We start from the raw sequence: 7,500 nt of genomic DNA, 5'->3' as shown, positions 1-7,500 counted from the left end.
ATGACACTACAAAATATCAAGCAAAACCCTAAAATTTTTTATTCATATGCAAAAAGATGAATAAAATAAGAGTAGAAATAGGCCCTCTAAGAATTGAAGGGCGATTAACGAATGAAAAAAGGAAATATGTAACATATTAGCAGAAAGATATAAGAGTGAATTTACACCTAGAATTGACAATGAAGATAATGATACAGAAATAAGAGATGAAAATACTGAATACTTATCAGATATAGATATTACAGAAGCCGATATTGTGCAGGCTATTAATGAAATTAAAATGGATCAGCAGCAGGACCAGATGGAGTACCTGCCATATTGTTAAAGAAAGTGGTTCATTCAATCGCAAAGCCGCTAGCAATATTATTAAGGCAAAGTATAGATACAGGCAAGATTTATGATGAGCATAAATTAGCATATATTACTCCTACTTTCAAAAGTGGTTCAAGACTAGAGGCAAGTAATTATAGGCCTGTGAGTCTGACATCTCATATTATGAAAGTATATGAAAGGGTAATGAAAAAAATATAATGAAACATTTAATGAAAATAGATTGTTCAATATAGGACAACATGGTTTTGTACCGGAAAAGTACACAAACCCAACTGTTAGTCCACCATGAAAGCATATATAAAAATATGATAAATGAAAAAGATACAGATGTGGTTTACCTAGACTTTGCAAAAGCTTTTGACAAGGTAGATCATAATATATTAGTTGAAAAAAATTAGAAAACATAACATTGTTGACAAAGTAGGAAGATGGATAAAAGAATTTTTGCAAAATAGAAAACAGATAGTGATTGCAAACGATGAGAAATCGGATGAAGCTACGGTAATATCCGGTGTACCACAGGGTACGGTGTTAGCTGCATTGCTGTTTGTGATTATGATTGCAGACATAGACAGTAATGTTAAGGACTCAGTAGTAAGAAGTTTCAGATGACACAAGAATAAGTAGAGAAATTGCTTGTGATGAAGATAGGAACTCGCTACAAAGAGACCTAAACAAAATATATAAATGGGCAGAGATAAATAGGATGGTATTTAACTCTGATAAATTTGAATCAATGAACTATGGTGATAAAGTAGGAATGCTATATGCATATAAAGGACCTAATAATGAGACAATCACAAACAAGGAAGCAGTTAAAGACCTTGGTGTGATGTTGAATAGGAATATGTTATGCAATGATCAAATAGCAATTCTATTGGCAAAATGCAAAACAAAAATGGGAATGTTGTTCCGGCACTTCAAAACTAGAAAAGCTGAACACATGATTATGCTTTATAAAACGTACGTACGTAGTCCACTTGAATATTGCAATATAATATGGTACCCACACTACCAAAAGGATATTGCACAAATAGAGAGTGTACAAAGGTCATTTACAGCTAGAATAGAAGAAGTTAAGGACCTTGACTACTGGGAAAGACTACAATTCTTAAATTTATATAGTCTTGAAAGGAGAAGAGAACGCTACATGGTAATTCAAGCATGGAAACAGATAGAAGGAATTATCGAAAACATCATGGAACTAAAAATATCAGAAAGAGCAAGCAGAGGTAGATTAACAGTGCCTAAAACTATACCAGGAAAACTAAGGAAAGCACACAGGACATTAATCCACCACGCACCAGCATCGATAATGCAGCGTCTATTCAATGCTCTGCCAGCTCATCTGAGGAACATAACAGGAGTGAGCGTAGATGTGTTTAAGAATAAGCTCGACAAATATCTAAGATGCATCCCAGACCATCCAAGACTGGAAGATGCAAAATATACCGGAAGATGCGCTAGCAACTCTCTGGTAGACATCAAAGGTGCCTCACACTGAGGGACCTGGGGCAACCCGAACGAATTGTAAGGTCTGTAAGGTCTGTAAGGTCTCTCTCTCTCTCTCTCTCTCTCTCTCTCTCTCTCTTTATTTCTACAACTTCCCTTCTTTGAGGGGATGATGTTAAAACCTACTTTTGCTTTGCTCTCTCTCTCTCTCTCTCTCTCTCTTTATTTCTACAACTTCTTTCTTTGAGGGGCTGGTGTTAAAACCTACTTTGCTCTCTCTCTCTCTCTCTCTCTCTCTCTCTCTCTCTCTCTCTCTCTCTCATTATTTCTATAACTTCCCTTCTTTCAGGGGCTGGTGTTAAAACCCCACACAAATTCCTCGTTCTACTTTATTTTCGTAGGTGACTGAACATAGGCAAGTCCTTTGGGTCCCCATTCCAGCCAAGGTAAAAGTTACCTGAGGTATTCTTGTCTTTTATTCGATACAGAATGTAAACATTACAAGCACAGGGCGACTGTCTCGCACTTCATTAGCGAATGGCAACTGAGAATGAGCCTCCCCCTTCCTTGTTAGAATTAATGCTGAAAACAACGAGCAACCGCACCTGACGAAGGCTTTTCATTTTCAAGTAGACGAATAATCCATTCGCTTTAACTGCTTATATTCATTGACGCTCCGTGAGAACGCCACAGATGACGTTCCGGTTGTAACATCCATCGATGTTTCCGTCATGTGAACGCCCTGTTTGTCTCTGTCTCCATTCCTGATTAATTGATTGTTGTTCGTCTGGCGTCGCAATCATCAGGGTCTCTCTAACGGCGGCCTCCATTCCTGAAACATGTAAAGCGTAGTCGCTGAATATCTAAGCAAGATTTCGTCAAGACACTTTTAATTTCCTTTTCATTTTAGAAGGAAGATTATGATCGCCCCAGAGTAAGTAATGATATTCAGAGATAGATAGACAGGTAGAGAGATAGACAGACGGATAGATAGATAGACAGATAGATAGATAGATATACTGATAGATAGACGGATAGATAGGTAGACAGGTAGATAGATAGACAGGTAGATAGACGGATAGATAGTTAGATAAACATATAGATAGATAGACAGACAGATAGATAGAGACAAATAGATAGACAGCTAGACGAATAGATAGATAAATAGATGGATAGATAGATAGATAGATAGGCGAATAGACAGATAGATAGAGGGAGAGCCATAACTGTTATTGTACAGCAAACGAAAGCAGGGGAGAAATTCAGAATGGTACAGTACAGGAATGTGCTTTGATTGTAGAATGAATATGTTTGGCTTTTATATTTCCACCACAGTGCATATGCATCTGAATTTATAATTACTTATAATTTAAAGTCTATAATAAATTATAATTACGAATAGACAGAAGTGTGACATGAATGTTAGTTCACATTCCTGTTATGTGCGAACATTGTAATGTTCATTATACTCGCTGTTTATTCTGTATAATATTCATTATATTCATTCTGTTCGTTATGCAAGATTAATTTCCTTTCGCCAGCAAATAGTTCTGAAGAATTCCGCGCCATTGGATACCAGCGTTTGTGCTTAGCTTCAGGATGTACTCCCGTTTTTAATTTTACATTTTGACTGAACATTCTTTCCTCCCGTCTGTTATATTTTGTTTTCCATCTCTCTCTCTCTCTCTCTCTCTCTCTCTCTCTCTCTCTCTCTCTCTCTCTCTCTCGTTTTTTCCATCTCTCTGTATCTTTGTCTGTCTGTCTGTCTCCCTTAACTGCGTCTACGCACCTCAAGAAAAATGGACAAAAAAATCAGAAAAACATTTTCCTTCAAGACTGAAATCCCACCCCCCCAAAAAAAAAAATGATGGAAACGTTTTCGATCAGTCTTATAGAAAACGGATGAAAAGAAAACATCCCCCCAAAACGTGCAGTTTCTTTTCTTTTTTTTTCTTTTTTTTTTTTTTACAGAATTCTCGCGGTTCAATTGCCCTCTTCAAACCGGGCCATTTTGTAATTTAGAGGAAACAATTTAGGAAAAGAAAAAAGAAGCCGGTTTAATCTCGTTTCATCATGGCGTAAAAAGGCAAACAGAGCGTTCCCGCTGACGTCACTGCCGGTTCTCTGACGTCATGCTTTTTTCGGGGAAGGGGGAGGGGTTGTTGGAAAGAGTTGATTCACATATATAATAATTCGCCTCACAGATAGCTGATATTGAATTGGAGGTATTTATTTTTTATTCTCTCTCTCTCTCTCTCTCTCTCTCTCTCTCTCTCTCTCTCTCTCTCTCTCTCTCTCTCTCTCTGTGCTCCTGTTGACCTAAGCAATGAATGGCGTCTCCGATGTTTATTTGACTGTTGTGGGTCGTAGTCTTAGGGGAGAGAGAGAGAGAGAGAGAGAGAGAGAGAGAGAGAGAGAGAGGGACATGGGGCCAGCGACCTACCCAAGGGGGAAACGACCTCTCTCTCTCTCTCTCTTTGTGCGTTTGTTGGCCTAAGTAATGCATGGCGTCCCCGATGGCTATTTGACTATTGTGGGTCGTAGTCTCAGGGGGGGGAGAGAGAGAGAGAGAGAGAGAGGTGGGGCTGGCAACCTGCCCAAGGGGTAAAAGACTCTCTCTCTCTCTCTCTCTCTCTCTCTCTCTCTCTCTCTCTCTCTCTCTCTCTCTCTCTCTTGATACTGTTTCTTCTAATAAAGCAACATGGAGGAAGATGACCACGTGAATATGTTTGTTCAGTTGTGTTTTTTTTTTTTGTCGTTTTCTCAATTTTTGAAAATGGAAGTGCAACTGAAATGTTTCATGCGTACCATATTTTATATATAATTCTCTCTCTCTCTCTCTCTCTCTCTCTCTCTCTCTCTCTCTCTCTCTTTTGTAAGTGTATGCACTCTCTCTCTCTATATTTATCCTTCTCAGTCATTCCAAGCGTGAGACACAAACAGCGGGGTAGTGCCGTCAGTGCGCCTCATGCGGTGCACTGTAGGCATTACTTAAGGTTCTTTGCAGCGTCCCTTCGGCCCCTAGCTGTAACCCATTTTATTCCTTTAACTGTACCTCCTTTCATGTTCTATTTCTTCCATCTTACTTTCCTTGACCCTCTCCTAACAATTGATTCATAGTGCAACTGCGAGCCTTTCCTCCTGTTACACCTTTCAAACCTTTTACTGTCAGTTTCCATTTCTGCGCTGAATGACCTCATAGGTCCCAGTGTTTGGCCTAAATTTTATATTCAATTCAGTTCAATTCACAATCAGCACACATCAGTGTGAGCGCAATTGAGTTTATTTTTTCTTCTTTAAAGGAACCTTCGTAAACACAGCAGATTCCGCTTTGTTCCTAAAATGGTCCCACGGAGTAAGGGAAGACGCCCACGCCGTACAATCTGAGCTTCTTCCTTCAAAGGGCAACTTAGGAGTGGGACTCCATCAGCGTGAAGCAAATGCTCAGAGCATCGGGGATTACACACACACACACACACACACACACAGAAACTCAAGGCTAAGTGAAAGGAGTTCGTTTTATTTTATATGTGTGGTATTATTATGTCTTCTCTTTTGTGTAATGACTGTGAACTTATCGGTAAAACCAGGGGAGAGAGAGAGAGAGAGAGAGAGAGAGAGAGAGAGAGAGAGAGAGAGAGAGAGAGAGGTCTCAAGGCCAAGTGAAAGAGTTCATTTTATTTTGTGTGTAATATTCTTATGTCTTCCGTTTTGTATAATGGTTGTAAACTTATTGGTAAAACCAGGAAGAGAGAGAGAGAGAGAGAGAGAGAGAGAGAGAGAGAGAGAGAGAGAGAGAGAGAAGGCCAAATGAAAGGAATTAATTTTATTTTATATATGTCATTCTTATGTCTTCCGTTTTGTATAATGGTTGTAAACTTATTGGTAAAACCAGGAAGAGAGAGAGAGAGAGAGAGAGGATTCAAGGGCAAATGAAAGGAGGAGATTATTTTTCTTTTACTCTTGTGATTCTTAAGTCTTTCAGTTTGTGTCAATTGTATACATATCAGTAGAACCTAGAAGAGAGAGAGAGAGAGAGAGAGAGAGAGAGAGAGAGAGAATCTTCTTTCTAATGAACACCATATTCTTTGAAAGCCTTGAATTTCATGCCAGTGGCCCCAGTGGCCTTGTTCCGTATGAATAGAGTTCATCTTCCGTATAATAATAATAATAATAATAATAATAATAATAAAGAACGCGAAGATGTGTTGCGATACTTTGGACATTCATTGGGTTTAGTCTGTACCTGGGAGGATGGCCACCTAGAAGAATATATATATATATATATATATATATATATAGAATATATATATATATATATATATATATATATATATATATATATATATATATATGTATATATATATATACTGTATATATATATATATATATATATATATATATATATATATATATATATATATATATATATATTTCTTCATGGAGAAGACTATGTATTAATGGAAATTTGTAGATATAAAGACTGGTCATGAATGGAGTGTGGAATGGCAGATGACAGCAGGTAATTTATGAACCTATTGGTCATTGTGAAGAGAAACTGCAAAAACAAGTGAAACGATTTAAAGGTATTTGTTAGAGAAGAACATTGAGAGTAAATGTGAGACTCGTATACGCATTGAAATATGTGCAGTATATAGATTAAATGGTCTTATTAATAAAACTGAAGCGTTTCTTATCTGCGATTAGTTATACCAGTGACCCTAAGTCCACCTTGCGCTGATAAAAGAAAACAAGTAAAAAATGCGCCGAAGTTTCTTTGGCGCAATCGAGTTTTCTATACAGTGCGAATAATCAAGGCCACCGAAAATAGAGCTGTCTTTCGGTGGTCTCGGTATAATGCTGTATGAGCCGAGGCCGATGAAACGTTAACCACTGACCGATGGTGACCTGTCCTATACCGTTGCCAGAAGCACGTTTATGGCTAAGGTAAGTTTGATGATTGGAGAGTGGATGATCAACATACCAATGTGCAGCCCTCTAGCCTCGGTAGTTTTTAAGATCTGAGGGCGGGCAGAAAAAGTGCGGACAGAATAAAGTGTGGACGGACAGACAAAGCCGGCACTATGGTTTTCTTTCATAGAAAACTAATAAGCGAAAAACATTTTGGTTAAAGTAACCGGAAGACCATAAAAATATCCAAAATCTACCAAACCAACTGGTTAAAAACAAAGCGAGAAAGTCTGCTCGAGTTAAACTGCGCTCTGTATTCGTGAGAAAGAAAATTGGTATTTATTATTCCAGGCTCCGCTGAGAATCTCAGTTGACTAAACCCTCGACTCGGGCGTCGACGAGGACTCTCCAACAGAGAAAGTTCGCCTCTGGCGTTTGTTTAATCTCCTGAAGGTGCTGGCAATGGGTACTGTGAATGGATGCGAAGTCCTGTTTGAAGTTCTCGAGTGATTTGCAGATCTGACCCCATTTAACGATGTTTGGTAGCTTTGCACATTTCACGGATGACCTTCTTCTACTTCTGGGAGGTGCAGATGTTTCCCTCTCTCTCTCTCTCTCTCTCTCTCTCTCTCTCTCTCTACATATATATATTATATATGCATTAAGCTACAAACTTCCTTTAATATCCAATTCGCTCTACCTCCCTTGCTGGCCGTGTGGTTAAATGCGCGTCACTGTAGTCCTGAGTTCTTGTCTTCCATGGTTCGAGCCCACCAGACCACGAAATTATATCAACTAAAAAAT

Source organism: Macrobrachium rosenbergii, chromosome 41 (assembly GCF_040412425.1).
Source record: "Macrobrachium rosenbergii isolate ZJJX-2024 chromosome 41, ASM4041242v1, whole genome shotgun sequence".
Taxonomy (NCBI): domain Eukaryota; kingdom Metazoa; phylum Arthropoda; class Malacostraca; order Decapoda; family Palaemonidae; genus Macrobrachium; species Macrobrachium rosenbergii.
Note: the sequence above shows the minus strand (reverse complement) of the source record.